The sequence below is a fragment of the Phalangium opilio genome, unplaced genomic scaffold (genome assembly GCF_054372755.1).
Source record: "Phalangium opilio isolate 3A_F unplaced genomic scaffold, DU_Popi_V2 ptg000019l_1, whole genome shotgun sequence".
Lineage (NCBI taxonomy): Eukaryota > Metazoa > Arthropoda > Arachnida > Opiliones > Phalangiidae > Phalangium > Phalangium opilio.
Window position 1 is genome coordinate 5,708,867 of NW_028324152.1, and position 26,375 is coordinate 5,735,241.

The window sequence follows — 26,375 nt, forward strand, 5'->3', positions numbered from 1 at the left end:
ACTGTTTATCACAATTTACCAGTTATGCTGCATCGCAGCACCTAAGTATCAAATTGTTCATTTTGATGAGTCAAAACAAAAGCTCATTTTAGAATCGCTCTTAGCTAGTACAAATTATGACACAGCTCTTCAAAATCATATTGAACCCAGCGAAAACTTTTACGGATCAAGAAGAGACGGCTAGAGGAGAGTCATGAAGGAAAGATTTTAACAGAATGTTCCATTTCCGTTAAAAATGTTTCTTCTGACAAAAGTCAACAATGACCCAGTTTTTCAATATCCTAATGGATCGAGTAGATTTTTCTCATTTAAATTTAAGCGAAAAAATTTAATTAAGTCTAAACGTATTAAAAGATGACGAGAAATCATTTTATGATAAAGAAGTTTGTTTATCAATTGAGAAAGCTGTCGCTATTGCCATAAAGACGGAGAGTCAAAATGATCCTTTGTGGAAAAATGAAAGGAAAAAGCGTTTCACTGGCAGTATTTGTTATGTATATTATACTTATTTTCCTAAAGACCCATCAGAAAAAAATCAGAAAAACTCTGGATTCAAAATTTTCCGACAACCAAAACACTCATTATGGCATCGTAAAGAGAAACATGCTATTGATGCTTTTGAAAAGAAACTTAATGAAAAAGTTCAGAGAATTGGATTCGTTCCTAAAATGGAGGAAGAAACTGTGATATTACCTACTGTGAATAATTTCGGGTTCCTAAAATTAAATGGTATATTTTAAAATGAAAGAATGAATGAAAATAAATTGTAATTTTTTAATTACGTTCTTTTGATATTATCTGAAGTTCAGTACAAAATAAACGTCTGGTCATATCAACTGGTCAAAAATGCTAATTAACAATCATTTGTAACTTATTTTTTAAGTCAAAAATGGTAATTAATAATTAAGTCTAAAATTCTAATTAATTATTTAGAATTTTCTACAAAATTATGGGAGCAGACTACCATAAATTTAGTGTGTCGTTTTCCCATTTTTAAAGCAACATCCCATTGTTTTACTACCTTTGGATCGCGAGGAAACTTGTGAAACCGCGTTTTCTCCATTGTACCATTGTTTTTTCACCTATACACGCAGCAGTAAGTAACCATCGTTAAACTATAGCTTAATTACGAGCATATAATCAGCGAAACAAAAGTTTACCATGCATAACCTAGGTACACCCTTGGTTTTTGTTTCCTTGACATTGCACCTTCTTGGATATCTCACTAGCGCCCCCTATAGTAACTTTTCGTTGCGAATAACTCCCCCTCTAGGTGTCCCCACAAGGGGTTTCCAAGGTAACGCAAGACGCGGATTAACCAGTGTTCTAGATTGAACGCTTTTCATCTGTGTGAACGCTTTTTGAAATCTGATGAACCTCTGAACAACCACTGTTCAACTTAGGATCGTGGGGTTCAATTTTGAACTACCCCTGAACCCCATTGAACGCTTATTTCTTAGAGTGTAGTACTCTCGGCAACGGCCATATCACGCTGAGAACACCGGTTCTCGTCCGATCACCGAAGTTAAGCAGCGTCGAGCGCAGTCAGTACTTGAGAGGGAGACCACTTAGGAACACTGCGTGCCGTTGGCTTTTCACTTTTTTTCCTCTTTTAAATTCCAATAGATATGAAAAAAGCAAACATATTTTATATTTGTTATTGTTTTAAAAAGATGAAGGTTAATTTGTCGCACTTAATTTAAATTTGAACTATTAACTAGCACTCTCGGCAACGGCCATATCACGCTGAAAACACCGGTTCTCGTCCGATCACCGAAGTTAAGCAGCGTCGAGCGCAGTCACTACTTGGAAACTCTGCGTGCCGTTGGCTTTTTCACTTTTGTTTCCTCTTTTAAATTCCACCAGATATGAAAAAAGCAAACATATCTTCTTTTTGTTATTGTTTTATAAAGATGAAGGTTAATTAAATTCAAATTATTAAATAGCACTCTCGGCAACGGCCATATCACGCTGAAATCACCGGTTCTCGTCCAATCACCGAAGTTAAAAAGCGTCGAGCGCAGTCAGTACTTGGGAGGGAGACCACTTACGAACACTGTGTGCCGTTGGCTTTTTCACTTTTTTTTCCTCTTTTAAATTCCAATAGATATGAAAAGAGCAAACATATTTTCTTTTTGTTATTGTTTTAAAAAGATGAAGGTTAATTTGTCTCACTTAATTTAAATTCGAATTATTAACTAGTACTCTCGGCAACGGCCATATCACGCTGAGAACACCGGTTCTCGTCTGATCACCGAAGTTAAGCAGCACCGAGCGCAGTCAGTACTTGAGAGGGAGACCACTTAGGAACACTGCGTGCCGTTGGCTTTTCACTTTTTTTCCTCTTTTAAATTCCAATAGATATGAAAAAAGCAAACATATTTTATATTTGTTATTGTTTTAAAAAGATGAAGGTTAATTTGTCGCACTTAATTTAAATTCGAACTATTAACTAGCACTCTCGGCAACGGCCATATCACGCTGAAAACACCGGTTCTCGTTCGATCACCGAAGTTAAGCAGCGTCGAGCGCAGTCAGTACTTGGAAACTCTGCGTGCCGTTGGCTTTTTCACTTTTGTTTCCTCTTTTAAATTCCACCAGATATGAAAAAAGCAAACATATCTTCTTTTTGTTATTGTTTTATAAAGATGAAGGTTAATTAAATTCAAATTATTAAATAGCACTCTCGGCAACGGCCATATCACGCTGAAAACACCGGTTCTCGTCCAATCACCGAAGTTAAAAAGCGTCGAGCGCAGTCAGTACTTGGGAGGGAGAACACTTACGAACACTGTGTGCCGTTGGCTTTTTCACTTTTTTTTCCTCTTTTGAATTCCAATAGATATGAAAAGAGCAAACATATTTTCTTTTTGTTATTGTTTTAAAAAGATGAAGGTTAATTTGTCTCACTTAATTTAAATTCGAATTATTAACTAGTACTCTCGGCAACGGCCATATCACGCTGAGAACACCGGTTCTCGTCTGATCACCGAAGTTAAGCAGCGTCGAGCGCAGTCAGTACTTGAGAGGGAGACCACTTAGGAACACTGCGTGCCGTTGGCTTTTCACTTTTTTTCCTCTTTTAAATTCCAATAGATATGAAAAAAGCAAACATATTTTATATTTGTTATTGTTTTAAAAAGATGAAGGTTAATTTGTCGCACTTAATTTAAATTCGAACTATTAACTAGCACTCTCGGCAACGGCCATATCACGCTGAAAACACCGGTTCTCGTTCGATCGCCGAAGTTAAGCAGCGTCGAGCGCAGTCAGTACTTGGAAACTCTGCGTGCCGTTGGCTTTTTCACTTTTGTTTCCTCTTTTAAATTCCACCAGATATGAAAAAAGCAAACATATCTTCTTTTTGTTATTGTTTTATAAAGATGAAGGTTAATTAAATTCAAATTATTAAATAGCACTCTCGGCAACGGCCATATCACGCTGAAAACACCGGTTCTCGTCCAATCACCGAAGTTAAAAAGCGTCGAGCGCAGTCAGTACTTGGGAGGGAGACCACTTACGAACACTGTGTGCCGTTGGCTTTTTCACTTTTTTTTCCTCTTTTGAATTCCAATAGATATGAAAAGAGCAAACATATTTTCTTTTTGTTATTGTTTTAAAAAGATGAAGGTTAATTTGTCTCACTTAATTTAAATTCGAATTATTAACTAGTACTCTCGGCAACGGCCATATCACGCTGAGAACACCGGTTCTCGTCTGATCACCGAAGTTAAGCAGCGTCGAGCGCAGTCAGTACTTGAGAGGGAGACCACTTAGGAACACTGCGTGCCGTTGGCTTTTCACTTTTTTTCCTCTTTTAAATTCCAATAGATATGAAAAAAGCAAACATATTTTATATTTGTTATTGTTTTAAAAAGATGAAGGTTAATTTGTCGCACTTAATTTAAATTCGAACTATTAACTAGCACTCTCGGCAACGGCCATATCACGCTGAAAACACCGGTTCTCGTTCGATCACCGAAGTTAAGCAGCGTCGAGCGCAGTCAGTACTTGGAAACTCTGCGTGCCGTTGGCTTTTTCACTTTTGTTTCCTCTTTTAAATTCCACCAGATATGAAAAAAGCAAACATATCTTCTTTTTGTTATTGTTTTATAAAGATGAAGGTTAATTAAATTCAAATTATTAAATAGCACTCTCGGCAACGGCCATATCACGCTGAAAACACCGGTTCTCGTCCAATCACCGAAGTTAAAAAGCGTCGAGCGCAGTCAGTACTTGGGAGGGAGACCACTTACGAACACTGTGTGCCGTTGGCTTTTTCACTTTTTTTTCCTCTTTTGAATTCCAATAGATATGAAAAGAGCAAACATATTTTCTTTTTGTTATTGTTTTAAAAAGATGAAGGTTAATTTGTCTCACTTAATTTAAATTCGAATTATTAACTAGTACTCTCGGCAACGGCCATATCACGCTGAGAACACCGGTTCTCGTCCGATCACCGAAGTTAAGAAGCGTCGAGCGCAGTCAGTACTTGGGAGGGAGACCACTTAGGAACACTGCGTGCCGTTGGCTTGTTAACTTTTTTTCCTCTTTTAAATTCCAATAGATATGAAAAAAGCAAACATATTTTATATTTGTTATTGTTTTAAAAAGATTAAGGTTAATTTGTCGCACTTAATTTAAATTCGAACTATTAACTAGCACTCTCGGCAACGGCCATATCACGCTGAAAACACCGGTTCTCGTTCGATCACCGAAGTTAAGCAGCGTCGAGCGCAGTCAGTACTTGGAAACTCTGCGTGCCGTTGGCTTTTTCACTTTTGTTTCCTCTTTTAAATTCCACCAGATATGAAAAAAGCAAACATATCTTCTTTTTGTTATTGTTTTATAAAGATGAAGGTTAATTAAATTCAAATTATTAAATAGCACTCTCGGCAACGGCCATATCACGCTGAAAACACCGGTTCTCGTCCAATCACCGAAGTTAAAAAGCGTCGAGCGCAGTCAGTACTTGGGAGGGAGAACACTTACGAACACTGTGTGCCGTTGGCTTTTTCACTTTTTTTTCCTCTTTTGAATTCCAATAGATATGAAAAGAGCAAACATATTTTCTTTTTGTTATGGTTTTAAAAAGATGAAGGTTAATTTGTCTCACTTAATTTAAATTCGAATTATTAACTAGTACTCTCGGCAACGGCCATATCACGCTGAGAACACCGGTTCTCGTCTGATCACCGAAGTTAAGCAGCGTCGAGCGCAGTCAGTACTTGAGAGGGAGACCACTTAGGAACACTGCGTGCCGTTGGCTTTTCACTTTTTTTCCTCTTTTAAATTCCAATAGATATGAAAAAAGCAAACATATTTTATATTTGTTATTGTTTTAAAAAGATGAAGGTTAATTTGTCGCACTTAATTTAAATTCGAACTATTAACTAGCACTCTCGGCAACGGCCATATCACGCTGAAAACACCGGTTCTCGTTCGATCGCCGAAGTTAAGCAGCGTCGAGCGCAGTCAGTACTTGGAAACTCTGCGTGCCGTTGGCTTTTTCACTTTTGTTTCCTCTTTTAAATTCCACCAGATATGAAAAAAGCAAACATATCTTCTTTTTGTTATTGTTTTATAAAGATGAAGGTTAATTAAATTCAAATTATTAAATAGCACTCTCGGCAACGGCCATATCACGCTGAAAACACCGGTTCTCGTCCAATCACCGAAGTTAAAAAGCGTCGAGCGCAGTCAGTACTTGGGAGGGAGACCACTTACGAACACTGTGTGCCGTTGGCTTTTTCACTTTTTTTTCCTCTTTTGAATTCCAATAGATATGAAAAGAGCAAACATATTTTCTTTTTGTTATTGTTTTAAAAAGATGAAGGTTAATTTGTCTCACTTAATTTAAATTCGAATTATTAACTAGTACTCTCGGCAACGGCCATATCACGCTGAGAACACCGGTTCTCGTCTGATCACCGAAGTTAAGCAGCGTCGAGCGCAGTCAGTACTTGAGAGGGAGACCACTTAGGAACACTGCGTGCCGTTGGCTTTTCACTTTTTTTCCTCTTTTAAATTCCAATAGATATGAAAAAAGCAAACATATTTTATATTTGTTATTGTTTTAAAAAGATGAAGGTTAATTTGTCGCACTTAATTTAAATTCGAACTATTAACTAGCACTCTCGGCAACGGCCATATCACGCTGAAAACACCGGTTCTCGTTCGATCACCGAAGTTAAGCAGCGTCGAGCGCAGTCAGTACTTGGAAACTCTGCGTGCCGTTGGCTTTTTCACTTTTGTTTCCTCTTTTAAATTCCACCAGATATGAAAAAAGCAAACATATCTTCTTTTTGTTATTGTTTTATAAAGATGAAGGTTAATTAAATTCAAATTATTAAATAGCACTCTCGGCAACGGCCATATCACGCTGAAAACACCGGTTCTCGTCCAATCACCGAAGTTAAAAAGCGTCGAGCGCAGTCAGTACTTGGGAGGGAGACCACTTACGAACACTGTGTGCCGTTGGCTTTTTCACTTTTTTTTCCTCTTTTGAATTCCAATAGATATGAAAAGAGCAAACATATTTTCTTTTTGTTATTGTTTTAAAAAGATGAAGGTTAATTTGTCTCACTTAATTTAAATTCGAATTATTAACTAGTACTCTCGGCAACGGCCATATCACGCTGAGAACACCGGTTCTCGTCCGATCACCGAAGTTAAGAAGCGTCGAGCGCAGTCAGTACTTGGGAGGGAGACCACTTAGGAACACTGCGTGCCGTTGGCTTGTTAACTTTTTTTCCTCTTTTAAATTCCAATAGATATGAAAAAAGCAAACATATTTTATATTTGTTATTGTTTTAAAAAGATTAAGGTTAATTTGTCGCACTTAATTTAAATTCGAATTATTAACTAGTACTCTCGGCAACGGCCATATCACGCTGAGAACACCGGTTCTCGTCCGATCACCGAAGTTAAGCAGCGTTGAGCGCATTCAGTACTTGGGAGGGAGACCACTTAGGAACACTGCGTGCCGTTGGCTTTTTCACTTTTTTTCCTCTTTTAAATTCCAAGAGATATGAAAAAAGCAAATATATTTTCTTTTTGTTATTGTTTTAAAAAGATGAAGGTTAATTTCTCTCACTTAATTTAAATTCGAATTATTAACTAGCACTCTCGGCAACGGCCATATCACGCTGAAAACACCGGTTCTCGTCCGATCACCGAAGTTAAGCAGCGTCGAGCGCAGTCAGTACTTGGGAGGGAGACCACTTAGAACACTGCGTGCCGTTGACTTTTTCACTTTTTTTCCTCTTTTAAATTCAAATAGATATGAAAAAAGCAAACATATTTTCGATTTGTTATTGTTTTAAAAAGATGAAGGTTAATTTGTCGCACTTAATTTAAATTCGAATTATTAACTAACACTCTCGGCAACAGCCATATCACGCTGAAAACACCGGTTCTCGTCCGATCACCGAAGTTAAGCAGCGTCGAGCGCAGTCAGTACTTGGGAGGGAGACCACTTAGAACACTGCGTGCCGTTGACTTTTTCACTTTTTTTCCTCTTTTAAATTCAAATAGATATGAAAAAAGCAAACATATTTTCGATTTGTTATTGTTTTAAAAAGATGAAGGTTAATTTGTCGCACTTAATTTAAATTCGAATTATTAACTAGCACTCTCGGCAACGGCCATATCACGCTGAAAACACCGGTTCTCGTCCGATCACCGAAGTTAAGCAGCGTCTAGCGTAGTCAGTACTTGGAAACTCTGCGTGCCGTTGGCTTTTTCACTTTTGTTTCCTCTTTTAAATTCCACCAGATATGAAAAAAGCAAACATATCTGCTTTTTGTTATTGTTTTATAAAGATGAAGTTTAATTAAATTCAAATTATTAAATAGCACTCTCGGCAACGGCCATATCACGCTGAAAACACCGGTTCTCGTCCAATCACCGAAGTTAAAAAGCGTCGAGCGCAGTCAGTACTTGGGAGGGAGACCACTTACGAACACTGTGTGCCGTTGGCTTTTTCACTTTTTTTTCCTCTTTTGAATTCCAATAGATATGAAAAGAGCAAACATATTTTCTTTTTGTTATTGTTTTAAAAAGATGAAGGTTAATTTGTCTCACTTAATTTAAATTCGAATTATTAACTAGTACTCTCGGCAACGGCCATATCACGCTGAGAACACCGGTTCTCGTCCGATCACCGAAGTTAAGCAGCGTTGAGCGCAGTCAGTACTTGGGAGGGAGACCACTTAGAACACTGCGTGCCGTTGACTTTTTCACTTTTTTTCCTCTTTTAAATTCAAATAGATATGAAAAAAGCAAACATATTTTCGATTTGTTATTGTTTTAAAAAGATGAAGGTTAATTTGTCGCACTTAATTTAAATTCGAATTATTAACTAACACTCTCGGCAACAGCCATATCACGCTGAAAACACCGGTTCTCGTCCGATCACCGAAGTTAAGCAGCGTCGAGCGCAGTCAGTACTTGGGAGGGAGACCACTTTGAACACTGCGTGCCGTTGACTTTTTCACTTTTTTTCCTCTTTTAAATTCAAATAGATATGAAAAAAGCAAACATATTTTCGATTTGTTATTGTTTTAAAAAGATGAAGGTTAATTTGTCGCACTTAATTTAAATTCGAATTATTAACTAGCACTCTCGGCAACGGCCATATCACGCTGAAAACACCGGTTCTCGTCCGATCACCGAAGTTAAGCAGCGTCTAGCGTAGTCAGTACTTGGAAACTCTGCGTGCCGTTGGCTTTTTCACTTTTTTTCCTCTTTTAAATTCCAAGAGATATGAAAAAAGCAAATATATTTTCTTTTTGTTATTGTTTTAAAAAGATGAAGGTTAATTTCTCTCACTTAATTTAAATTCGAATTATTAACTAGCACTCTCGGCAACGGCCATATCACGCTGAAAACACCGGTTCTCGTCCGATCACCGAAGTTAAGCAGCGTCGAGCGCAGTCAGTACTTGGGAGGGAGACCACTTAGAACACTGCGTGCCGTTGACTTTTTCACTTTTTTTCCTCTTTTAAATTCAAATAGATATGAAAAAAGCAAACATATTTTCGATTTGTTATTGTTTTAAAAAGATGAAGGTTAATTTGTCGCACTTAATTTAAATTCGAATTATTAACTAACACTCTCGGCAACAGCCATATCACGCTGAAAACACCGGTTCTCGTCCGATCACCGAAGTTAAGCAGCGTCGAGCGCAGTCAGTACTTGGGAGGGAGACCACTTAGAACACTGCGTGCCGTTGACTTTTTCACTTTTTTTCCTCTTTTAAATTCAAATAGATATGAAAAAAGCAAACATATTTTCGATTTGTTATTGTTTTAAAAAGATGAAGGTTAATTTGCCGCACTTAATTTAAATTCGAATTATTAACTAGCACTCTCGGCAACGGCCATATCACGCTGAAAACACCGGTTCTCGTCCGATCACCGAAGTTAAGCAGCGTCTAGCGTAGTCAGTACTTGGAAACTCTGCGTGCCGTTGGCTTTTTCACTTTTGTTTCCTCTTTTAAATTCCACCAGATATGAAAAAAGCAAACATATCTGCTTTTTGTTATTGTTTTATAAAGATGAAGTTTAATTAAATTCAAATTATTAAATAGCACTCTCGGCAACGGCCATATCACGCTGAAAACACCGGTTCTCGTCCAATCACCGAAGTTAAAAAGCGTCGAGCGCAGTCAGTACTTGGGAGGGAGACCACTTACGAACACTGTGTGCCGTTGGCTTTTTCACTTTTTTTTCCTCTTTTGAATTCCAATAGATATGAAAAGAGCAAACATATTTTCTTTTTGTTATTGTTTTAAAAAGATGAAGGTTAATTTGTCTCACTTAATTTAAATTCGAATTATTAACTAGTACTCTCGGCAACGGCCATATCACGCTGAGAACACCGGTTCTCGTCCGATCACCGAAGTTAAGCAGCGTTGAGCGCAGTCAGTACTTGGGAGGGAGACCACTTAGAACACTGCGTGCCGTTGACTTTTTCACTTTTTTTCCTCTTTTAAATTCAAATAGATATGAAAAAAGCAAACATATTTTCGATTTGTTATTGTTTTAAAAAGATGAAGGTTAATTTGTCGCACTTAATTTAAATTCGAATTATTAACTAACACTCTCGGCAACAGCCATATCACGCTGAAAACACCGGTTCTCGTCCGATCACCGAAGTTAAGCAGCGTCGAGCGCAGTCAGTACTTGGGAGGGAGACCACTTTGAACACTGCGTGCCGTTGACTTTTTCACTTTTTTTCCTCTTTTAAATTCAAATAGATATGAAAAAAGCAAACATATTTTCGATTTGTTATTGTTTTAAAAAGATGAAGGTTAATTTGTCGCACTTAATTTAAATTCGAATTATTAACTAGCACTCTCGGCAACGGTAATATCACGCTGAAAACACCGGTTCTCGTCCGATCACCGAAGTTAAGCAGCGTCGAGCGCAGTCAGTACTTGAGAGGGAGACCACTTAGGAACACTGCGTGCCGTTGGCTTTTCACTTTTTTTCCTCTTTTAAATTCCAATAGATATGAAAAAAGAAAACATATTTTATATTTGTTATTGTTTTAAAAAGATGAAGGTTAATTTGTCGCACTTAATTTAAATTCGAACTATTAACTAGCACTCTCGGCAACGGCCATATCACGCTGAAAACACCGGTTCTCGTCCGATCACCGAAGTTAAGCAGCGTCGAGCGCAGTCATTACTTGGAAACTCTGCGTGCCGTTGGCTTTTTCACTTTTGTTTCCTCTTTTAAATTCCACCAGATATGAAAAAAGCAAACATATCTTCTTTTTGTTATTGTTTTATAAAGATGAAGGTTAATTAAATTCAAATTATTAAATAGCACTCTCGGCAACGGCCATATCACACTGAAATCACCGGTTCTCGTCCAATCACCGAAGTTAAAAAGCGTCGAGCGCAGTCAGTACTTGGGAGGGAGACCACTTACGAACACTGTGTGCCGTTGGCTTTTTCACTTTTTTTTCCTCTTTTAAATTCCAATAGATATGAAAAGAGCAAACATATTTTCTTTTTGTTATTGTTTTAAAAAGATGAAGGTTAATTTGTCTCACTTAATTTAAATTCGAATTATTAACTAGTACTCTCGGCAACGGCCATATCACGCTGAGAACACCGGTTCTCGTCTGATCACCGAAGTTAAGCAGCGTCGAGCGCAGTCAGTACTTGAGAGGGAGACCACTTAGGAACACTGCGTGCCGTTGGCTTTTCACTTTTTTTCCTCTTTTAAATTCCAATAGATATGAAAAAAGCAAACATATTTTATATTTGTTATTGTTTTAAAAAGATGAAGGTTAATTTGTCGCACTTAATTTAAATTCGAACTATTAACTAGCACTCTCGGCAACGGCCATACCACGCTGAAAACACCGGTTCTCGTCCGATCACCGAAGTTAAGCAGCGTCGAGCGCAGTCAGTACTTGGGAGGGAGACCACTTAGAACACTGCGTGCCGTTGACTTTTTCACTTTTTTTCCTCTTTTAAATTCAAATAGATATGAAAAAAGCAAACATATTTTCGATTTGTTATTGTTTTAAAAAGATGAAGGTTAATTTGTCGCACTTAATTTAAATTCGAATTATTAACTAGCACTCTCGGCAACGGTAATATCACGCTGAAAACACCGGTTCTCCACCGATCACCGAAGTTAAGCAGCGTCGAGCGTAGTCAGTACTTGGAAACTCTGCGTGCCGTTGGCTTTTTCACTTTTGTTTCCTCTTTTAAATTCCACCAGATATGAAAAAAGCAAACATATCTGCTTTTTGTTATTGTTTTATAAAGATGAAGTTTAATTAAATTCAAATTATTAAATAGCACTCTCGGCAACGGCCATATCACGCTGAAAACACCGGTTCTCGTCCAATCACGGAAGTTAAAAAGCGTCGAGCGCAGTCAGTACTTGGGAGGGAGACCACTTAGGAACACTGTGTGCCGTTGTCTTTTTCACTTTTTTTTTCCTCTTTTAAATTCCAATAGATATGAAAAGAGCAAACATATTTTCTTTTTGTTATTGTTTTAAAAAGATGAAGGTTAATTTGTCTCACTTAATTTAAATTCGAATTATTAACTAGTACTCTCGGCAACGGCCATATCACGCTGAGAACACCGGTTCTCGTCTGATCACCGAAGTTAAGCAGCGTCGAGCGCAGTCAGTACTTGAGAGGGAGACCACTTAGGAACACTGCGTGCCGTTGGCTTTTCACTTTTTTTCCTCTTTTAAATTCCAATAGATATGAAAAAACAAACATATTTTATATTTGTTATTGTTTTAAAAAGATGAAGGTTAATTTGTCGCACTTAATTTAAATTCGAACTATTAACTAGCACTCTCGGCAACGGCCATATCACGCTGAAAACACCGGTTCTCGTCCGATCACCGAAGTTAAGCAGCGTCGAGCGCAGTCATTACTTGGAAACTCTGCGTGCCGTTGGCTTTTTCACTTTTGTTTCCTCTTTTGAATTCCACCAGATATGAAAAAAAGCAAACATATCTTCTTTTTGTTATTGTTTTATAAAGATGAAGGTTAATTAAATTCAAATTATTAAATAGCACTCTCGGCAACGGCCATATCACGCTGAAATCACCGGTTCTCGTCCAATTACCGAAGTTAAAAAGCGTCGAGCGCAGTCAGTACTTGGGAGGGAGACCACTTACGAACACTGTGTGCCGTTGGCTTTTTCACTTTTTTTTCCTCTTTTAAATTCCAATAGATATGAAAAGAGCAAACATATTTTCTTTTTGTTATTGTTTTAAAAAGATGAAGGTTAATTTGTCTCACTTAATTTAAATTCGAATTATTAACTAGTACTCTCGGCAACGGCCATATCACGCTGAGAACACCGGTTCTCGTCCGATCACCGAAGTTAAGCAGCGTCGAGCGCAGTCAGTACTTGGGAGAGAGACCACTTAGGAACACTGCGTGCCGTTGGCTTTTTCACTTTTTTTCCTCTTTTAAATTCCAAGAGATATGAAAAAAGCAAATATATTTTCTTTTTGTTATTGTTTTAAAAAGATGAAGGTTAATTTCTCTCACTTAATTTAAATTCGAATTATTAACTAGCACTCTCGGCAACGGCCATATCACGCTGAAAACACCGGTTCTCGTCCGATCACCGAAGTTAAGCAGCGTCGAGCGCAGTCATTACTTGGAAACTCTGCGTGCCGTTGGCTTTTTCACTTTTGTTTCCTCTTTTAAATTCCACCAGATATGAAAAAAGCAAACATATCTTCTTTTTGTTATTGTTTTATAAAGATGAAGGTTAATTAAATTCAAATTATTAAATAGCACTCTCGGCAACGGCCATATCACGCTGAAATCACCGGTTCTCGTCCAATCACCGAAGTTAAAAAGCGTCGAGCGCAGTCAGTACTTGGGAGGGAGACCACTTACGAACACTGTGTGCCGTTGGCTTTTTCACTTTTTTTTCCTCTTTTAAATTCCAAGAGATATGAAAAAAGCAAATATATTTTCTTTTTGTTATTGTTTTAAAAAGATGAAGGTTAATTTCTCTCACTTAATTTAAATTCGAATTATTAACTAGCACTCTCGGCAACGGCCATATCACGCTGAAAACACCGGTTCTCGTCCGATCACCGAAGTTAAGCAGCGTCGAGCGCAGTCAGTACTTGGGAGGGAGACCACTTAGAACACTGCGTGCCGTTGACTTTTTCACTTTTTTTCCTCTTTTAAATTCAAATAGATATGAAAAAAGCAAACATATTTTCGATTTGTTATTGTTTTAAAAAGATGAAGGTTAATTTGTCGCACTTAATTTAAATTCGAATTATTAACTAACACTCTCGGCAACAGCCATATCACGCTGAAAACACCGGTTCTCGTCCGATCACCGAAGTTAAGCAGCGTCGAGCGCAGTCAGTACTTGGGAGGGAGACCACTTAGAACACTGCGTGCCGTTGACTTTTTCACTTTTTTTCCTCTTTTAAATTCAAATAGATATGAAAAAAGCAAACATATTTTCGATTTGTTATTGTTTTAAAAAGATGAAGGTTAATTTGTCGCACTTAATTTAAATTCGAATTATTAACTAGCACTCTCGGCAACGGCCATATCACGCTGAAAACACCGGTTCTCGTCCGGTCACCGAAGTTAAGCAGCGTCTAGCGTAGTCAGTACTTGGAAACTCTGCGTGCCGTTGGCTTTTTCACTTTTGTTTCCTCTTTTAAATTCCACCAGATATGAAAAAAGCAAACATATCTGCTTTTTGTTATTGTTTTATAAAGATGAAGTTTAATTAAATTCAAATTATTAAATAGCACTCTCGGCAACGGCCATATCACGCTGAAAACACCGGTTCTCGTAAAATCACCGAAGTTAAAAAGCGTCGAGCGCAGTCAGTACTTGGGAGGGAGACCACTTACGAACACTGTGTGCCGTTGGCTTTTTCACTTTTTTTTCCTCTTTTGAATTCCAATAGATATGAAAAGAGCAAACATAATTTCTTTTTGTTATTGTTTTAAAAAGATGAAGGTTAATTTGTCTCACTTAATTTAAATTCGAATTATTAACTAGTACTCTCGGCAACGGCCATATCACTCTGAGAACACCGGTTCTCGTCCGGTCACCGAAGTTAAGCAGCGTCGAGCGCAGTCAGTACTTGGGAGGGAGACCACTTAGGAACACTGCGTGCCGTTGGCTTTTTCACTTTTTTTCCTCTTTTAAATTCCAAGAGATATGAAAAAAGCAAATATATTTTCTTTTTGTTATTGTTTTAAAAAGATGAAGGTTAATTTCTCTCACTTAATTTAAATTCGAATTATTAACTAGCACTCTCGGCAACGGCCATATCACTCTGAAAACACCGGTTCTCGTCCGATCACCGAAGTTAAGCAGCGTCGAGCGCAGTCAGTACTTGGGAGGGTGACCACTTAGAACACTGCGTGCCGTTGACTTTTTCACTTTTTTTCCTCTTTTAAATTCAAATAGATATGAAAAAAGCAAACATATTTTCGATTTGTTATTGTTTTTAAAAGATGAAGGTTAATTTGTCGCACTTAATTAAAGTTCGAATTATTAACTAACACTCTCGGCAACAGCCATATCACGCTGAAAACACCGGTTCTCGTCCGATCACCGAAGTTAAGCAGCGTCGAGCGCAGTCAGTACTTGGGAGGGAGACCACTTAGAACACTGCGTGCCGTTGACTTTTTCACTTTTTTTCCTCTTTTAAATTCAAATAGATATGAAAGAAGCAAACATATTTTCGATTTGTTATTGTTTTAAAAAGATGAAGATTAATTTGTCGCACTTAATTTAAATTCGAATTATTAACTAGCACACTCGGCAACGGTAATATCACGCTGAAAACACCGGTTCTCGTCCGATCACCGAAGTTAAGCAGCGTCGAGCGCAGTCAGTACTTGAGAGGGAGACCACTTAGGAACACTGCGTGCCGTTGGCTTTTCACTTTTTTTCCTCTTTTAAATTCCAATAGATATGAAAAAAGAAAACATATTTTATATTTGTTATTGTTTTAAAAAGATGAAGGTTAATTTGTCGCACTTAATTTAAATTCGAATTATTAACTAGCACTCTCGGCAACGGCCATATCACGCTGAAAACACCGGTTCTCGTCCGATCACCGAAGTTAAGCAGCGTCGAGCGCAGTCAGTACTTGGGAGGGAGACCACTTAGAACACTGCGTGCCGTTGACTTTTTCACTTTTTTTCCTCTTTTAAATTCAAATAGATATGAAAAAAGCAAACATATTTTCGATTTGTTATTGTTTTAAAAAGATGAAGGTTAATTTGTCGCACTTAATTTAAATTCGAATTATTAACTAGCACTCTCGGCAACGGTAATATCACGCTGAAAACACCGGTACTCGTCCGATCACCGAAGTTAAGCAGCGTCGAGCGTAGTCAGTACTTGGAAACTCTGCGTGCCGTTGGCTTTTTCACTTTTGTTTCCTCTTTTAAATTCCACCAGATATGAAAAAAAGCAAACATATCTTCTTTTTGTTATTGTTTTATAAAGATGAAGGTTAATTAAATTCAAATTATTAAATAGCACTCTCGGCAACGGCCATATCACGCTGAAATCACCGGTTCTCGTCCAATCACCGAAGTTAAAAAGCGTCGAGCGCAGTCAGTACTTGGGAGGGAGACCACTTACGAACACTGTGTGCCGTTGGCTTTTTCACTTTTTTTTCCTCTTTTAAATTCCAATAGATATGAAAAGAGCAAACATATTTTCTTTTTGTTATTGTTTTAAAAAGATGAAGGTTAATTTGTCTCACTTAATTTAAATTCGAATTATTAACTAGTACTCTCGGCAACGGCCATATCACGCTGAGAACACCGGTTCTCGTCCGATCACCGAAGTTAAGCAGCGTCGAGCGTAGTCAGTACTTGGAAACTCTGCGTGCCGTTGGCTTTTTCACTTTTGTTTCCTCTTTTAAATTCCACCAGATATGAAAAAAGCAAACATATCTTCTTTTTGTTTTTGTTTTATAAAGATGAAGGTTAATTAAATTCAAATTATTAAATAGCACTCTCGGCAACGGCCATATCACGATGAAAACACCGGTTCTCGTCCAATCACCGAAGTTAAAAAGCGTCGAGCGCAGTGAGTACTTGGGAGGGAGACCACTTAGGAACACTGTGTGCCGTTGGCTTTTTCACTTTTTCTTTCCTCTTTTAAATTCCAATAGATATGAAAAGAGCAAACATATTTTCTTTTTGATATTGTTTTAAAAAGATGAAGGTGAATTTGTCTCACTTAATTTAAATTCGAATTATTAACTAGTACTCTCGGCAACGGCCATATCACGCTGAGAACACCGGTTCTCGTCCGATCACCGAAGTTAAGCAGCGTCGAGCGCAGTCAGTACTTGGGAGGGAGACCACTTAGGAACACTGCGTGCCGTTGGCTTTTTCACTTTTTTTCCTCTTTTAAATTCCAATAGATATGAAAAAAGCAAACATATTTTATATTTGTTATTGTTTTAAAAAGATGAAGGTTAATTTGTCGCACTTAATTTAAATTCGAATTATTAACTAGCACTCTCGGCAACGGCCATATCACGCCGAAAACACCGGTTCTCGTCCGATCACCGAAGTTAAGAAGCGTCGAGCGCAGTCAGTACTTGGGAGGGAGACCACTTAGCAACACTGCGTGCCGTTGGCTTTTTCACTTTTTTTCCTCTTTTAAATTCCAATAGATATGAAAAAATCAAACATATTTTATATTTGTTATTGTTTTAAAAAGATGAAGGTTAATTTGTCGCACTTAATTTAAATTCGAATTATTAACTAGCACTCTCGGCAACGGCCATATCACGCTGAAAACACCGGTTCTCGTCCGATCACCGAAGTTAAGAAGCGTCGAGCGCAGTCAGTACTTGGGAGGGAGACCACTTAAGAACACTGCGTGCCGTTGGCTTTTTCACTATTTTTCCTCTTTTAAATTCCAATAGATATGAAAAGAGCAAACATATTTTCTTTTTGTTATTGTTTTAAAAAGATGAAGGTTAATTTGTCTCACTTAATTTAAATTCGAATTATTAACTAGTACTCTCGGCAACGGCCATATCACGCTGAGAACACCGGTTCTCGTCCGATCACCGAAGTTAAGCAGCGTCGAGCGCAGTCAGTACTTGGGATGGAGACCACTTAGGAACACTGCGTGCCGTTGGCTTTTTCACTTTTTTTCCTCTTTTAAATTCCAATAGATATGAAAAAATCAAACATATTTTATATTTGTTATTGTTTTAAAAAGAAGAAGGTTAATTTCTCTCACTTAATTTAAATTCGAATTATTAACTAGCACTCTCGGCAACGGTCATATCACGCTGAAAACACCGGTTCTCGTCCGATCACCGAAGTTAAGCAGCGTCGAGTGCAGTCATTACTTGGAAACTCTGCGTGCCGTTGGCTTCTTCACTTTTGTTTCCTCTTTTAAATTCAACCAGATATGAAAAAACAAACAAATCTTCTTTTTGTTATTGTTTTATAAAGATGAAGGTTAATTAAATTCAAATTATTAAATAGCACTCTCGGCAACGGCCATATCACGCTGAAAACACCGGTTCTCGTCCGATCACCGAAGTTAAGAAGCGTCGAGCGCAGTCAGTACTTGGGAGGGAGACCACTTAGGAACACTGCGTGCCGTTGGCTTTTTCACTTTTTTTCCTCTTTTAAATTCCAATAGATATGAAAAAATCAAACATATTTTATATTTGTTATTGTTTTAAAAAGATGAAGGTTAGTTTGTCGCACTTAATTTAAATTCGAATTATTAACTAGCACTCTCGGCAACGGCCATATCACGCTGAAAACACCGGTTCTCGTCCGATCACCGAAGTTAAGAAGCGTCGAGCGCAGTCAGTACTTGGGAGGGAGACCACTTAGGAACACTGCGTGCCGTTGGCTTTTTCACTTTTTTTCCTCTTTTAAATTCCAATAGATATGAAAAAATCAAACATATTTTATATTTGTTATTGTTTTAAAAAGATGAAGGTTAATTTGTCGCACTTAATTTAAATTCGAATTATTAACTAGCACTCTCGGCAACGGCCATATCACGCTGAAAACACCGGTTCTCGTCCGATCACCGAAGTTAAGCAGCGTCGAGCGCAGTCAGTACTTGGAAACTCTGCGTGCCGTTGGCTTTTTCACTTTTGTTTCCTCTTTTAAATTCCACCAGATATGAAAAAAGCAAACAAATCTTCTTTTTGTTATTGTTTTATAAAGATGAAGGTTAATTAAATTCAAATTATTAAATAGCACTCTCGGCAACGGCCATATCACGCTGAAAACACCGGTTCTCGTCCGATCACCGAAGTTAAGAAGCGTCGCGCGCAGTCAGTACTTGGGAGGGAGACCACTTAGGAACACTGCGTGCCGTTGGCTTTTTCACTATTTTTCCTCTTTTAAATTCCAATAGATATGAAAAAAGCAAATATATTTTCTTTTTGTTATTGTTTTAAAAAGATGAAGGTTAATTTCTCTCACTTAATTTAAATTCGAATTATTAACTAGCACTCTCGGAAACGGCCATATCACGCTGAAAACACCGGTTCTCGTCCGATCACCGAAGTTAAGCAGCGTCGAGCGCAGTCAGTACTTGGGAGGGAGACCACTTAGGAACACTGCGTGCCGTTGACTTTTTCACTTTTTTTCCTCTTTCAAATTCAAATAGATATGAAAAAAGCAAACATATTTTCGATTTGTTATTGTTTTAAAAAGATGAAGGTTAATTTGTCGCACTTAATTTAAATTCGAATTATTAACTAGCACTCTCGGCAACGGCCATATCACGCTGAAAACACCGGTTCTCGTCCGACCACCGAAGTTAAGCAGCGTCGAGCGCAGTCAGTACTTGGAAACTCTGCGTGCCGTTGGCTTTTTCACTTTTGTTTCCTCTTTTAAATTCCACCAGATATGAAAAAAGCAAACATATCTTCTTTTTGTTATTGTTTTATAAAGATGAGGGTAATTAAATTCAAATTATTAAATAGCACTCTCGGCAACGGCCATATCACGCTGAAAACACCGGTTCTCGTCCAATCACCGAAGTTAAAAAGCGTCGAGCGCAGTCAGTACTTGGGAGGGAGACCACTTAGGAACACTGTGTGCCGTTGGCTTTTTCACTTTTTTTTCCTCTTTTAAATTCCAATAGATATGAAAAGAGCAAACATATTTTCTTTTTGTTATTGTTTTAAAAAGATGAAGGTTAATTTGTCTCACTTAATTTAAATTCGAATTATTAACTAGTACTCTCGGCAACGGCCATATCACGCTGAGAACACCGGTTCTCGTCCGATCACCGAAGTTAAGCAGCGTCGAGCGCAGTCAGTACTTGGGAGGGAGACCACTTAGGAACACTGCGTGCCGTTGGCTTTTTCACTTTTTTTCCTCTTTTAAATTCCAATAGATATGAAAAGAGCAAACAAATCTTCTTTTTGTTATTGTTTTATAAAGATGAAGGTTAATTAAATTCAAATTATTAAATAGCACTCTCGGCAACGGCCATATCACGCTGAAAACACCGGTTCTCGTCCAATCACCGAAGTTAAAAAGCGTCGAGCGCAGTCAGTACTTGGGAGGGAGACCACTTACGAACACTGTGTGCCGTTGGCTTTTTCACTTTTTTTTCCTCTTTTAAATTCCAATAGATATGAAAAAAGCAAATATATTTTCTTTTTGTTATTGTTTTAAAAAGATGAAGGTTAATTTGTCGCACTTAATTTAAATTCGAATTATTAACTAGCACTCTCGGAAACGGCCATATCACGCTGAAAACACCGGTTCTCGTCCGACCACCGAAGTTAAGCAGCGTCGAGCGCAGTCAGTACTTGGAAACTCTGCGTGCCGTTGGCTTTTTCACTTTTGTTTCCTCTTTTAAATTCCACCAGATATGAAAAAAGCAAACATATCTTCTTTTTGTTATTGTTTTATAAAGATGAAGGTTAATTAAATTCAAATTATTAAATAGCACTCTCGGCAACGGCCATATCACGCTGAAAACACCGGTTCTCGTCCAATCACCGAAGTTAAAAAGCGTCGAGCGCAGTCAGTACTTGGGAGGGAGACCACTTAGGAACACTGTGTGCCGTTGGCTTTTTCACTTTTTTTTTCCTCTTTTAAATTCCAATAGATATGAAAAGAGCAAACATATTTTCTTTTTGTTATTGTTTTAAAAAGATGAAGGTTAATTTGTCTCACTTAATTTAAATTCGAATTATTAACTAGTACTCTCGGCAACGGCCATATCACGCTGAGAACACCGGTTCTCGTCCGATCACCGAAGTTAAGCAGCGTCGAGCGCAGTCAGTACTTGAGAGGGAGACCACTTAGGAACACTGCGTGCCGTTGGCTTTTTCACTTTTTTTTCCTCTTTTAAATTCCAATAGATATGAAAAAAGCAAATATATTTTCTTTTTGTTATTGTTTTAAAAAGATGAAGGTTAATTTGTCGCACTTAATTTAAATTCGAATTATTAACTAGCACTCTCGGCAACGGCCATATCACGCTGAAAACACCGGTTCTCGTCCGATTATCGAAGTTAAGCAGCGTCGAGTGCAGTCAGTACTTGGAAACTCTGCGTGCCGTTGGCTTTTTCACTTTTGTTTCCTCTTTTAAATTCCACCAGATATGAAAAAAGCAAACATATCTTCTTTTTGTTATTGTTTTATAAAGATGAGGGTAATTAAATTCGAATTATTAACTAGCACTCTCGGCAACGGCCATATCACGCTGAAAACACCGGTTCTCGTCCAATCACCGAAGTTAAGCAGCGTCGAGCGCAGTCAGTACTTGGGAGGGAGACCACTTAGGAACACTGCGTGCCGTTGGCTTTTTCACTTTTTTTCCTCTTTTAAATTCCAATAGATATGAAAAGAGCAAACAAATCTTCTTTTTGTTATTGTTTTATAAAGATGAAGGTTAATTAAATTCAAATTATTAAATAGCACTCTCGGCAACGGCCATATCACGCTGAAAACACCGGTTCTCGTCCAATCACCGAAGTTAAAAAGCGTCGAGCGCAGTCAGTACTTGGGAGGGAGACCACTTACGAACACTGTGTGCCGTTGGCTTTTTCACTTTTTTTTTCCTCTTTTAAATTCCAATAGATATGAAAAAAGCAAATATATTTTCTTTTTGTTATTGTTTTAAAAAGATGAAGGTTAATTTGTCGCACTTAATTTAAATTCGAATTATTAACTAGCACTCTCGGCAACGGCCATATCACGCTGAAAACACCGGTTCTCGTCCGATCATCGAAGTTAAGCAGCGTCGAGTGCAGTCAGTACTTGGAAACTCTGCGTGCCGTTGGCTTTTTCACTTTTGTTTCCTCTTTTAAATTCCACCAGATATGAAAAAAGCAAACATATCTTCTTTTTGTTATTGTTTTATAAAGATGAGGGTAATTAAATTCAAATTATTAAATAGCACTCTCGGCAACGGCCATATCACGCTGAAAACACCGGTTCTCGTCCAATCACCGAAGTTAAAAAGCGTCGAGCGCAGTCAGTACTTGGGAGGGAGACCACTTAGGAACACTGTGTGCCGTTGGCTTTTTCACTTTTTTTTCCTCTTTTAAATTCCAATAGATATGAAAAGAGCAAACATATTTTCTTTTTGTTATTGTTTTAAAAAGATGAAGGTTAATTTGTCTCACTTAATTTAAATTCGAATTATTAACTAGTACTCTCGGCAACGGCCATATCACGCTGAGAACACCGGTTCTCGTCCGATCACCGAAGTTAAGCAGCGTCGAGCGCAGTCAGTACTTGGGAGGGAGACCACTTAGGAACACTGCGTGCCGTTGGCTTTTTCACTTTTTTTCCTCTTTTAAATTCCAATAGATATGAAAAGAGCAAACAAATCTTCTTTTTGTTATTGTTTTATAAAGATGAAGGTTAATTAAATTCAAATTATTAAATAGCACTCTCGGCAACGGCCATATCACGCTGAAAACACCGGTTCTCGTCCAATCACCGAAGTTAAAAAGCGTCGAGCGCAGTCAGTACTTGGGAGGGAGACCACTTACGAACACTGTGTGCCGTTGGCTTTTTCACTTTTTTTTCCTCTTTTAAATTCCAATAGATATGAAAAAAGCAAATATATTTTCTTTTTGTTATTGTTTTAAAAAGATGAAGGTTAATTTGTCGCACTTAATTTAAATTCTAATTATTAACTAGCACTCTCGGCAACGGCCATATCACGCTGAAAACACCGGTTCTCGTCCGATCATCGAAGTTAAGCAGCGTCGAGCGCAGTCAGTACTTGGAAACTCTGCGTGCCGTTGGCTTTTTCACTTTTGTTTCCTCTTTTAAATTCCACCAGATATGAAAAAAGCAAACATATCTTCTTTTTGTTATTGTTTTATAAAGATGAGGGTAATTAAATTCAAATTATTAAATAGCACTCTCGGCAACGGCCATATCACGCTGAAAACACCGGTTCTCGTCCAATCACCGAAGTTAAAAAGCGTCGAGTGCAGTCAGTACTTGGGAGGGAGACCACTTAGGAACACTGTGTGCCGTTGGCTTTTTCACTTTTTTTTTCTTCTTTTAAATTCCAATAGATATGAAAAGAGCAAACATATTTTCTTTTTGTTATTGTTTTAAAAAGATGAAGGTTAATTTGTCTCACTTAATTTAAATTCGAATTATTAACTAGTACTCTCGGCAACGGCCATATCACGCTGAGAACACCGGTTCTCGTCCGATCACCGAAGTTAAGCAGCGTCGAGCGCTGTCAGTACTTGGGAGGGAGACCACTTAGGAACACTGCGTGCCGTTGGCTTTTTCACTTTTTTTCCTCTTTTAAATTCCAATAGATATGAAAAAAGCAAACATATTTTATATTTGTTATTGTTTTAAAAAGATGAAGGTTAATTTGTCGCACTTAATTTAAATTCGAATTATTAACTAGCACTCTCGGCAACGGCCATATCACGCTGAAAACACCGGTTCTCGTCCGATCACCGAAGTTAAGAAGCGTCGAGCGCAGTCAGTACTTGGGAGGGAGACCACTTAGGAACACTGCGTGCCGTTGGCTTTTTCACTATTTTTCCTCTTTTAAATTCCAATAGATATGAAAAGAGCAAACAAATCTTCTTTTTGTTATTGTTTTATAAAGATGAAGGTTAATTAAATTCAAATTATTAAATAATAATAATAATAATAATCTAAGCTTTGTCTACGAAGGGATTTCCACACTAAGCCTGTGGCTTGTTTACAGGTGGGTCCCTTTACAATGCATAGAGGGGTGGTGGCTAGCCCCTATGCCACAGCTAACCTTCAGCGCCCTATACTAACTATTACCGTTAACCTCTGCAAGTTTTGATGGAAAGGAGAAACCGGGTTAGACCGCGGAGGAAAACTCCTTTAACAAGCGGGGAGAGAACTTGCAAACTCTACGCAGAAGGATTTGTTCCCAGATTTTCACCCGGTGCCACAGTCCGGGATCGAACCCGGGATCCTCTTGCTGCGAGGCGAAAGCGCTAACCGCTACGCCACCCCACCAATAGCACTCTCGGCAACGGCCATATCACGCTGAAAACACCGGTTCTCGTCCAATCACCGAAGTTAAAAAGCGTCGAGCGCAGTCAGTACTTGGGAGGGAGACCACTTACGAACACTGTGTGCCGTTGGCTTTTTCACTTTTTTTTCCTCTTTTAAATTCCAATAGATATGAAAAGAGCAAACATATTTTCTTTTTGTTATTGTTTTAAAAAGATGAAGGTTAATTTGTCTCACTTAATTTAAATTCGAATTATTAACTAGTACTCTCGGCAACGGCCATATCTCGCTGAGAACACCGGTTCTCGTCCGATCACCGAAGTTAAGAAGCGTCGAGCGCAGTCAGTACTTGGGAGGGAGACCACTTAGGAACACTGCGTGCCGTTGGCTTTTTCACTTTTTTTCCTCTTTTAAATTCCAATAGATATGAAAAAAGCAAACAAATCTTCTTTTTGTTATTGTTTTATAATGATGAAGGTTAATTAAATTCAAATTATTAAATAGCACTCTCGGCAACGGCCATATCACGCTGAAAACACCGGTTCTCGTCCAATCACCGAAGTTAAAAAGCGTCGAGCGCAGTCAGTACTTGGGAGGGAGACCACTTACGAACACTGTGTGCCGTTGGCTTTTTCACTTTTTTTCCTCTTTTAAATTCCAATAGATATGAAAAAAGCAAATATATTTTCTTTTTGTTATTGTTTTAAAAAGATGAAGGTTAATTTGTCGCACTTAATTTAAATTCGAATTATTAACTAGCACTCTCGGCAACGGCCATATCACGCTGAAAACACCGGTTCTCGTCCGATCATCGAAGTTAAGCAGCGTCGAGCGCAGTCAGTACTTGGAAACTCTGCGTGCCGTTGGCTTTTTCACTTTTGTTTCCTCTTTTAAATTCCACCAGATATGAAAAAAGCAAACATATCTTCTTTTTGTTATTGTTTTATAAAGATGAGGGTAATTAAATTCAAATTATTAAATAGCACTCTCGGCAACGGCCATATCACGCTGAAAACACCGGTTCTCGTCCAATCACCGAAGTTAAAAAGCGTCGAGTGCAGTCAGTACTTGGGAGGGAGACCACTTAGGAACACTGTGTGCCGTTGGCTTTTTCACTTTTTTTTCTTCTTTTAAATTCCAATAGATATGAAAAGAGCAAACATATTTTCTTTTTGTTATTGTTTTAAAAAGATGAAGGTTAATTTGTCTCACTTAATTTAAATTCGAATTATTAACTAGTACTCTCGGCAACGGCCATATCACGCTGAGAACACCGGTTCTCGTCCGATCACCGAAGTTAAGCAGCGTCGAGCGCAGTCAGTACTTGGGAGGGAGACCACTTAGGAACACTGCGTGCCGTTGGCTTTTTCACTTTTTTTCCTCTTTTAAATTCCAATAGATATGAAAAAAGCAAACATATTTTATATTTGTTATTGTTTTAAAAAGATGAAGGTTAATTTGTCGCACTTAATTTAAATTCGAATTATTAACTAGCACTCTCGGCAACGGCCATATCACGCTGAAAACACCGGTTCTCGTCCGATCACCGAAGTTAAGAAGCGTCGAGCGCAGTCAGTACTTGGGAGGGAGACCACTTAGGAACACTGCGTGCCGTTGGCTTTTTCACTATTTTTCCTCTTTTAAATTCCAATAGATATGAAAAGAGCAAACAAATCTTCTTTTTGTTATTGTTTTATAAAGATGAAGGTTAATTAAATTCAAATTATTAAATAGCACTCTCGGCAACGGCCATATCACGCTGAAAACACCGGTTCTCGTCCAATCACCGAAGTTAAAAAGCGTCGAGTGCAGTCAGTACTTGGGAGGGAGACCACTTAGGAACACTGTGTGCCGTTGGCTTTTTCACTTTTTTTTCTTCTTTTAAATTCCAATAGATATGAAAAGAGCAAACATATTTTCTTTTTGTTATTGTTTTAAAAAGATGAAGGTTAATTTGTCTCACTTAATTTAAATTCGAATTATTAACTAGTACTCTCGGCAACGGCCATATCACGCTGAGAACACCGGTTCTCGTCCGATCACCGAAGTTAAGCAGCGTCGAGCGCAGTCAGTACTTGGGAGGGAGACCACTTAGGAACACTGCGTATCGTTGGCTTTTTCACTTTTTTTCCTCTTTTAAATTCCAATAGATATGAAAAAAGCAAACATATTTTATATTTGTTATTGTTTTAAAAAGATGAAGGTTAATTTGTCGCACTTAATTTAAATTCGAATTATTAACTAGCACTCTCGGCAACGGCCATATCACGCTGAAAACACCGGTTCTCGTCCGATCACCGAAGTTAAGAAGCGTCGAGCGCAGTCAGTACTTGGGAGGGAGACCACTTAGGAACACTGCGTGCCGTTGGCTTT

At 38.1% G+C, this 26,375-nt stretch overlaps 25 non-coding genes and 71 pseudogenes across 25 annotated transcripts; all 96 read left to right on the forward strand.

The window, feature by feature from the left end:
• Positions 1-1,474: 1,474 nt before the first annotated feature.
• On the forward strand, positions 1,475-1,593 carry LOC149700604 (5S ribosomal RNA). Its single transcript, XR_016382199.1, has one exon. It is a non-coding gene; the product is annotated as a 5S ribosomal RNA (ribosomal RNA).
• Positions 1,594-1,728: 135 nt separating this feature from the next.
• On the forward strand, positions 1,729-1,831 carry LOC149700605 (5S ribosomal RNA; annotated as a pseudogene).
• Positions 1,832-1,953: 122 nt separating this feature from the next.
• LOC149700606 (5S ribosomal RNA) lies at positions 1,954-2,072 on the forward strand (annotated as a pseudogene).
• Positions 2,073-2,209: 137 nt separating this feature from the next.
• On the forward strand, positions 2,210-2,328 carry LOC149700607 (5S ribosomal RNA; annotated as a pseudogene).
• Positions 2,329-2,463: 135 nt separating this feature from the next.
• Positions 2,464-2,566, forward strand: LOC149700608 (5S ribosomal RNA; annotated as a pseudogene).
• Positions 2,567-2,688: 122 nt separating this feature from the next.
• LOC149700609 (5S ribosomal RNA) lies at positions 2,689-2,807 on the forward strand (annotated as a pseudogene).
• Positions 2,808-2,944: 137 nt separating this feature from the next.
• LOC149700610 (5S ribosomal RNA) lies at positions 2,945-3,063 on the forward strand. Its single transcript, XR_016382294.1, has one exon. It is a non-coding gene; the product is annotated as a 5S ribosomal RNA (ribosomal RNA).
• A 135-nt stretch (positions 3,064-3,198) lies between these two features.
• Positions 3,199-3,301, forward strand: LOC149700611 (5S ribosomal RNA; annotated as a pseudogene).
• A 122-nt stretch (positions 3,302-3,423) lies between these two features.
• On the forward strand, positions 3,424-3,542 carry LOC149700612 (5S ribosomal RNA; annotated as a pseudogene).
• A 137-nt stretch (positions 3,543-3,679) lies between these two features.
• On the forward strand, positions 3,680-3,798 carry LOC149700613 (5S ribosomal RNA). Its single transcript, XR_016382295.1, has one exon. It is a non-coding gene; the product is annotated as a 5S ribosomal RNA (ribosomal RNA).
• A 135-nt stretch (positions 3,799-3,933) lies between these two features.
• On the forward strand, positions 3,934-4,036 carry LOC149700614 (5S ribosomal RNA; annotated as a pseudogene).
• Positions 4,037-4,158: 122 nt separating this feature from the next.
• Positions 4,159-4,277, forward strand: LOC149700615 (5S ribosomal RNA; annotated as a pseudogene).
• Positions 4,278-4,414: 137 nt separating this feature from the next.
• On the forward strand, positions 4,415-4,533 carry LOC149700616 (5S ribosomal RNA; annotated as a pseudogene).
• A 136-nt stretch (positions 4,534-4,669) lies between these two features.
• LOC149700617 (5S ribosomal RNA) lies at positions 4,670-4,772 on the forward strand (annotated as a pseudogene).
• A 122-nt stretch (positions 4,773-4,894) lies between these two features.
• Positions 4,895-5,013, forward strand: LOC149700618 (5S ribosomal RNA; annotated as a pseudogene).
• A 137-nt stretch (positions 5,014-5,150) lies between these two features.
• Positions 5,151-5,269, forward strand: LOC149700619 (5S ribosomal RNA). The gene has a single exon (XR_016382297.1). It is a non-coding gene; the product is annotated as a 5S ribosomal RNA (ribosomal RNA).
• A 135-nt stretch (positions 5,270-5,404) lies between these two features.
• LOC149700620 (5S ribosomal RNA) lies at positions 5,405-5,507 on the forward strand (annotated as a pseudogene).
• Positions 5,508-5,629: 122 nt separating this feature from the next.
• Positions 5,630-5,748, forward strand: LOC149700621 (5S ribosomal RNA; annotated as a pseudogene).
• A 137-nt stretch (positions 5,749-5,885) lies between these two features.
• Positions 5,886-6,004, forward strand: LOC149700622 (5S ribosomal RNA). Its single transcript, XR_016382298.1, has one exon. It is a non-coding gene; the product is annotated as a 5S ribosomal RNA (ribosomal RNA).
• Positions 6,005-6,139: 135 nt separating this feature from the next.
• Positions 6,140-6,242, forward strand: LOC149700623 (5S ribosomal RNA; annotated as a pseudogene).
• A 122-nt stretch (positions 6,243-6,364) lies between these two features.
• On the forward strand, positions 6,365-6,483 carry LOC149700624 (5S ribosomal RNA; annotated as a pseudogene).
• Positions 6,484-6,620: 137 nt separating this feature from the next.
• Positions 6,621-6,739, forward strand: LOC149700625 (5S ribosomal RNA; annotated as a pseudogene).
• Positions 6,740-6,875: 136 nt separating this feature from the next.
• Positions 6,876-6,994, forward strand: LOC149700626 (5S ribosomal RNA). The gene has a single exon (XR_016382281.1). It is a non-coding gene; the product is annotated as a 5S ribosomal RNA (ribosomal RNA).
• A 136-nt stretch (positions 6,995-7,130) lies between these two features.
• LOC149700627 (5S ribosomal RNA) lies at positions 7,131-7,248 on the forward strand. The gene has a single exon (XR_016382273.1). It is a non-coding gene; the product is annotated as a 5S ribosomal RNA (ribosomal RNA).
• Positions 7,249-7,384: 136 nt separating this feature from the next.
• Positions 7,385-7,502, forward strand: LOC149700628 (5S ribosomal RNA; annotated as a pseudogene).
• Positions 7,503-7,638: 136 nt separating this feature from the next.
• Positions 7,639-7,741, forward strand: LOC149700629 (5S ribosomal RNA; annotated as a pseudogene).
• A 122-nt stretch (positions 7,742-7,863) lies between these two features.
• Positions 7,864-7,982, forward strand: LOC149700630 (5S ribosomal RNA; annotated as a pseudogene).
• A 137-nt stretch (positions 7,983-8,119) lies between these two features.
• LOC149700631 (5S ribosomal RNA) lies at positions 8,120-8,237 on the forward strand (annotated as a pseudogene).
• A 136-nt stretch (positions 8,238-8,373) lies between these two features.
• Positions 8,374-8,491, forward strand: LOC149700632 (5S ribosomal RNA; annotated as a pseudogene).
• Positions 8,492-8,627: 136 nt separating this feature from the next.
• LOC149700633 (5S ribosomal RNA) lies at positions 8,628-8,730 on the forward strand (annotated as a pseudogene).
• A 136-nt stretch (positions 8,731-8,866) lies between these two features.
• On the forward strand, positions 8,867-8,984 carry LOC149700634 (5S ribosomal RNA). Its single transcript, XR_016382275.1, has one exon. It is a non-coding gene; the product is annotated as a 5S ribosomal RNA (ribosomal RNA).
• A 136-nt stretch (positions 8,985-9,120) lies between these two features.
• LOC149700635 (5S ribosomal RNA) lies at positions 9,121-9,238 on the forward strand (annotated as a pseudogene).
• A 136-nt stretch (positions 9,239-9,374) lies between these two features.
• On the forward strand, positions 9,375-9,477 carry LOC149700636 (5S ribosomal RNA; annotated as a pseudogene).
• A 122-nt stretch (positions 9,478-9,599) lies between these two features.
• On the forward strand, positions 9,600-9,718 carry LOC149700637 (5S ribosomal RNA; annotated as a pseudogene).
• A 137-nt stretch (positions 9,719-9,855) lies between these two features.
• Positions 9,856-9,973, forward strand: LOC149700638 (5S ribosomal RNA; annotated as a pseudogene).
• A 136-nt stretch (positions 9,974-10,109) lies between these two features.
• LOC149700639 (5S ribosomal RNA) lies at positions 10,110-10,227 on the forward strand (annotated as a pseudogene).
• A 136-nt stretch (positions 10,228-10,363) lies between these two features.
• On the forward strand, positions 10,364-10,482 carry LOC149700640 (5S ribosomal RNA). Its single transcript, XR_016382287.1, has one exon. It is a non-coding gene; the product is annotated as a 5S ribosomal RNA (ribosomal RNA).
• A 135-nt stretch (positions 10,483-10,617) lies between these two features.
• LOC149700641 (5S ribosomal RNA) lies at positions 10,618-10,720 on the forward strand (annotated as a pseudogene).
• Positions 10,721-10,842: 122 nt separating this feature from the next.
• Positions 10,843-10,961, forward strand: LOC149700642 (5S ribosomal RNA; annotated as a pseudogene).
• Positions 10,962-11,098: 137 nt separating this feature from the next.
• LOC149700643 (5S ribosomal RNA) lies at positions 11,099-11,217 on the forward strand. Its single transcript, XR_016382299.1, has one exon. It is a non-coding gene; the product is annotated as a 5S ribosomal RNA (ribosomal RNA).
• Positions 11,218-11,352: 135 nt separating this feature from the next.
• Positions 11,353-11,470, forward strand: LOC149700644 (5S ribosomal RNA; annotated as a pseudogene).
• A 361-nt stretch (positions 11,471-11,831) lies between these two features.
• Positions 11,832-11,950, forward strand: LOC149700645 (5S ribosomal RNA; annotated as a pseudogene).
• A 138-nt stretch (positions 11,951-12,088) lies between these two features.
• LOC149700646 (5S ribosomal RNA) lies at positions 12,089-12,207 on the forward strand. Its single transcript, XR_016382300.1, has one exon. It is a non-coding gene; the product is annotated as a 5S ribosomal RNA (ribosomal RNA).
• Positions 12,208-12,341: 134 nt separating this feature from the next.
• Positions 12,342-12,444, forward strand: LOC149700647 (5S ribosomal RNA; annotated as a pseudogene).
• Positions 12,445-12,567: 123 nt separating this feature from the next.
• On the forward strand, positions 12,568-12,686 carry LOC149700648 (5S ribosomal RNA; annotated as a pseudogene).
• A 137-nt stretch (positions 12,687-12,823) lies between these two features.
• Positions 12,824-12,942, forward strand: LOC149700649 (5S ribosomal RNA; annotated as a pseudogene).
• A 136-nt stretch (positions 12,943-13,078) lies between these two features.
• On the forward strand, positions 13,079-13,181 carry LOC149700650 (5S ribosomal RNA; annotated as a pseudogene).
• Positions 13,182-13,303: 122 nt separating this feature from the next.
• On the forward strand, positions 13,304-13,422 carry LOC149700651 (5S ribosomal RNA; annotated as a pseudogene).
• Positions 13,423-13,559: 137 nt separating this feature from the next.
• On the forward strand, positions 13,560-13,677 carry LOC149700652 (5S ribosomal RNA). The gene has a single exon (XR_016382276.1). It is a non-coding gene; the product is annotated as a 5S ribosomal RNA (ribosomal RNA).
• A 136-nt stretch (positions 13,678-13,813) lies between these two features.
• Positions 13,814-13,931, forward strand: LOC149700653 (5S ribosomal RNA; annotated as a pseudogene).
• Positions 13,932-14,292: 361 nt separating this feature from the next.
• On the forward strand, positions 14,293-14,411 carry LOC149700654 (5S ribosomal RNA; annotated as a pseudogene).
• Positions 14,412-14,548: 137 nt separating this feature from the next.
• On the forward strand, positions 14,549-14,667 carry LOC149700655 (5S ribosomal RNA; annotated as a pseudogene).
• A 136-nt stretch (positions 14,668-14,803) lies between these two features.
• Positions 14,804-14,921, forward strand: LOC149700656 (5S ribosomal RNA; annotated as a pseudogene).
• Positions 14,922-15,057: 136 nt separating this feature from the next.
• On the forward strand, positions 15,058-15,175 carry LOC149700657 (5S ribosomal RNA; annotated as a pseudogene).
• A 136-nt stretch (positions 15,176-15,311) lies between these two features.
• LOC149700658 (5S ribosomal RNA) lies at positions 15,312-15,430 on the forward strand. Its single transcript, XR_016382288.1, has one exon. It is a non-coding gene; the product is annotated as a 5S ribosomal RNA (ribosomal RNA).
• Positions 15,431-15,565: 135 nt separating this feature from the next.
• On the forward strand, positions 15,566-15,683 carry LOC149700659 (5S ribosomal RNA). The gene has a single exon (XR_016382277.1). It is a non-coding gene; the product is annotated as a 5S ribosomal RNA (ribosomal RNA).
• Positions 15,684-15,819: 136 nt separating this feature from the next.
• LOC149700660 (5S ribosomal RNA) lies at positions 15,820-15,922 on the forward strand (annotated as a pseudogene).
• A 123-nt stretch (positions 15,923-16,045) lies between these two features.
• LOC149700661 (5S ribosomal RNA) lies at positions 16,046-16,164 on the forward strand (annotated as a pseudogene).
• A 137-nt stretch (positions 16,165-16,301) lies between these two features.
• On the forward strand, positions 16,302-16,404 carry LOC149700662 (5S ribosomal RNA; annotated as a pseudogene).
• A 122-nt stretch (positions 16,405-16,526) lies between these two features.
• LOC149700663 (5S ribosomal RNA) lies at positions 16,527-16,645 on the forward strand (annotated as a pseudogene).
• Positions 16,646-16,783: 138 nt separating this feature from the next.
• LOC149700664 (5S ribosomal RNA) lies at positions 16,784-16,902 on the forward strand. Its single transcript, XR_016382126.1, has one exon. It is a non-coding gene; the product is annotated as a 5S ribosomal RNA (ribosomal RNA).
• Positions 16,903-17,038: 136 nt separating this feature from the next.
• Positions 17,039-17,157, forward strand: LOC149700665 (5S ribosomal RNA; annotated as a pseudogene).
• Positions 17,158-17,293: 136 nt separating this feature from the next.
• Positions 17,294-17,412, forward strand: LOC149700666 (5S ribosomal RNA; annotated as a pseudogene).
• A 136-nt stretch (positions 17,413-17,548) lies between these two features.
• LOC149700667 (5S ribosomal RNA) lies at positions 17,549-17,667 on the forward strand (annotated as a pseudogene).
• Positions 17,668-18,027: 360 nt separating this feature from the next.
• On the forward strand, positions 18,028-18,146 carry LOC149700668 (5S ribosomal RNA). The gene has a single exon (XR_016382304.1). It is a non-coding gene; the product is annotated as a 5S ribosomal RNA (ribosomal RNA).
• Positions 18,147-18,282: 136 nt separating this feature from the next.
• Positions 18,283-18,401, forward strand: LOC149700669 (5S ribosomal RNA). Its single transcript, XR_016382305.1, has one exon. It is a non-coding gene; the product is annotated as a 5S ribosomal RNA (ribosomal RNA).
• Positions 18,402-18,537: 136 nt separating this feature from the next.
• LOC149700670 (5S ribosomal RNA) lies at positions 18,538-18,640 on the forward strand (annotated as a pseudogene).
• A 122-nt stretch (positions 18,641-18,762) lies between these two features.
• Positions 18,763-18,881, forward strand: LOC149700671 (5S ribosomal RNA; annotated as a pseudogene).
• A 136-nt stretch (positions 18,882-19,017) lies between these two features.
• LOC149700672 (5S ribosomal RNA) lies at positions 19,018-19,136 on the forward strand. The gene has a single exon (XR_016382190.1). It is a non-coding gene; the product is annotated as a 5S ribosomal RNA (ribosomal RNA).
• Positions 19,137-19,272: 136 nt separating this feature from the next.
• Positions 19,273-19,375, forward strand: LOC149700673 (5S ribosomal RNA; annotated as a pseudogene).
• A 121-nt stretch (positions 19,376-19,496) lies between these two features.
• Positions 19,497-19,615, forward strand: LOC149700674 (5S ribosomal RNA; annotated as a pseudogene).
• A 137-nt stretch (positions 19,616-19,752) lies between these two features.
• Positions 19,753-19,871, forward strand: LOC149700675 (5S ribosomal RNA). Its single transcript, XR_016382127.1, has one exon. It is a non-coding gene; the product is annotated as a 5S ribosomal RNA (ribosomal RNA).
• A 121-nt stretch (positions 19,872-19,992) lies between these two features.
• On the forward strand, positions 19,993-20,111 carry LOC149700676 (5S ribosomal RNA; annotated as a pseudogene).
• A 137-nt stretch (positions 20,112-20,248) lies between these two features.
• Positions 20,249-20,351, forward strand: LOC149700677 (5S ribosomal RNA; annotated as a pseudogene).
• A 122-nt stretch (positions 20,352-20,473) lies between these two features.
• LOC149700678 (5S ribosomal RNA) lies at positions 20,474-20,592 on the forward strand (annotated as a pseudogene).
• A 138-nt stretch (positions 20,593-20,730) lies between these two features.
• LOC149700679 (5S ribosomal RNA) lies at positions 20,731-20,849 on the forward strand. The gene has a single exon (XR_016382200.1). It is a non-coding gene; the product is annotated as a 5S ribosomal RNA (ribosomal RNA).
• A 361-nt stretch (positions 20,850-21,210) lies between these two features.
• LOC149700680 (5S ribosomal RNA) lies at positions 21,211-21,329 on the forward strand (annotated as a pseudogene).
• A 121-nt stretch (positions 21,330-21,450) lies between these two features.
• Positions 21,451-21,569, forward strand: LOC149700681 (5S ribosomal RNA; annotated as a pseudogene).
• Positions 21,570-21,707: 138 nt separating this feature from the next.
• LOC149700682 (5S ribosomal RNA) lies at positions 21,708-21,810 on the forward strand (annotated as a pseudogene).
• A 121-nt stretch (positions 21,811-21,931) lies between these two features.
• Positions 21,932-22,050, forward strand: LOC149700683 (5S ribosomal RNA; annotated as a pseudogene).
• Positions 22,051-22,187: 137 nt separating this feature from the next.
• Positions 22,188-22,306, forward strand: LOC149700684 (5S ribosomal RNA). Its single transcript, XR_016382128.1, has one exon. It is a non-coding gene; the product is annotated as a 5S ribosomal RNA (ribosomal RNA).
• Positions 22,307-22,427: 121 nt separating this feature from the next.
• On the forward strand, positions 22,428-22,546 carry LOC149700685 (5S ribosomal RNA; annotated as a pseudogene).
• Positions 22,547-22,683: 137 nt separating this feature from the next.
• LOC149700686 (5S ribosomal RNA) lies at positions 22,684-22,786 on the forward strand (annotated as a pseudogene).
• Positions 22,787-22,907: 121 nt separating this feature from the next.
• Positions 22,908-23,026, forward strand: LOC149700687 (5S ribosomal RNA; annotated as a pseudogene).
• A 138-nt stretch (positions 23,027-23,164) lies between these two features.
• On the forward strand, positions 23,165-23,283 carry LOC149700688 (5S ribosomal RNA; annotated as a pseudogene).
• Positions 23,284-23,419: 136 nt separating this feature from the next.
• LOC149700689 (5S ribosomal RNA) lies at positions 23,420-23,538 on the forward strand. The gene has a single exon (XR_016382306.1). It is a non-coding gene; the product is annotated as a 5S ribosomal RNA (ribosomal RNA).
• A 479-nt stretch (positions 23,539-24,017) lies between these two features.
• LOC149700690 (5S ribosomal RNA) lies at positions 24,018-24,136 on the forward strand (annotated as a pseudogene).
• A 137-nt stretch (positions 24,137-24,273) lies between these two features.
• On the forward strand, positions 24,274-24,392 carry LOC149700691 (5S ribosomal RNA; annotated as a pseudogene).
• Positions 24,393-24,513: 121 nt separating this feature from the next.
• Positions 24,514-24,632, forward strand: LOC149700692 (5S ribosomal RNA; annotated as a pseudogene).
• A 136-nt stretch (positions 24,633-24,768) lies between these two features.
• Positions 24,769-24,871, forward strand: LOC149700693 (5S ribosomal RNA; annotated as a pseudogene).
• A 121-nt stretch (positions 24,872-24,992) lies between these two features.
• Positions 24,993-25,111, forward strand: LOC149700694 (5S ribosomal RNA; annotated as a pseudogene).
• A 137-nt stretch (positions 25,112-25,248) lies between these two features.
• LOC149700695 (5S ribosomal RNA) lies at positions 25,249-25,367 on the forward strand. The gene has a single exon (XR_016382129.1). It is a non-coding gene; the product is annotated as a 5S ribosomal RNA (ribosomal RNA).
• A 136-nt stretch (positions 25,368-25,503) lies between these two features.
• LOC149700696 (5S ribosomal RNA) lies at positions 25,504-25,622 on the forward strand. Its single transcript, XR_016382307.1, has one exon. It is a non-coding gene; the product is annotated as a 5S ribosomal RNA (ribosomal RNA).
• Positions 25,623-25,743: 121 nt separating this feature from the next.
• On the forward strand, positions 25,744-25,862 carry LOC149700697 (5S ribosomal RNA; annotated as a pseudogene).
• Positions 25,863-25,999: 137 nt separating this feature from the next.
• On the forward strand, positions 26,000-26,118 carry LOC149700698 (5S ribosomal RNA; annotated as a pseudogene).
• A 136-nt stretch (positions 26,119-26,254) lies between these two features.
• LOC149700699 (5S ribosomal RNA) lies at positions 26,255-26,373 on the forward strand. Its single transcript, XR_016382309.1, has one exon. It is a non-coding gene; the product is annotated as a 5S ribosomal RNA (ribosomal RNA).
• Positions 26,374-26,375: the final 2 nt, after the last annotated feature.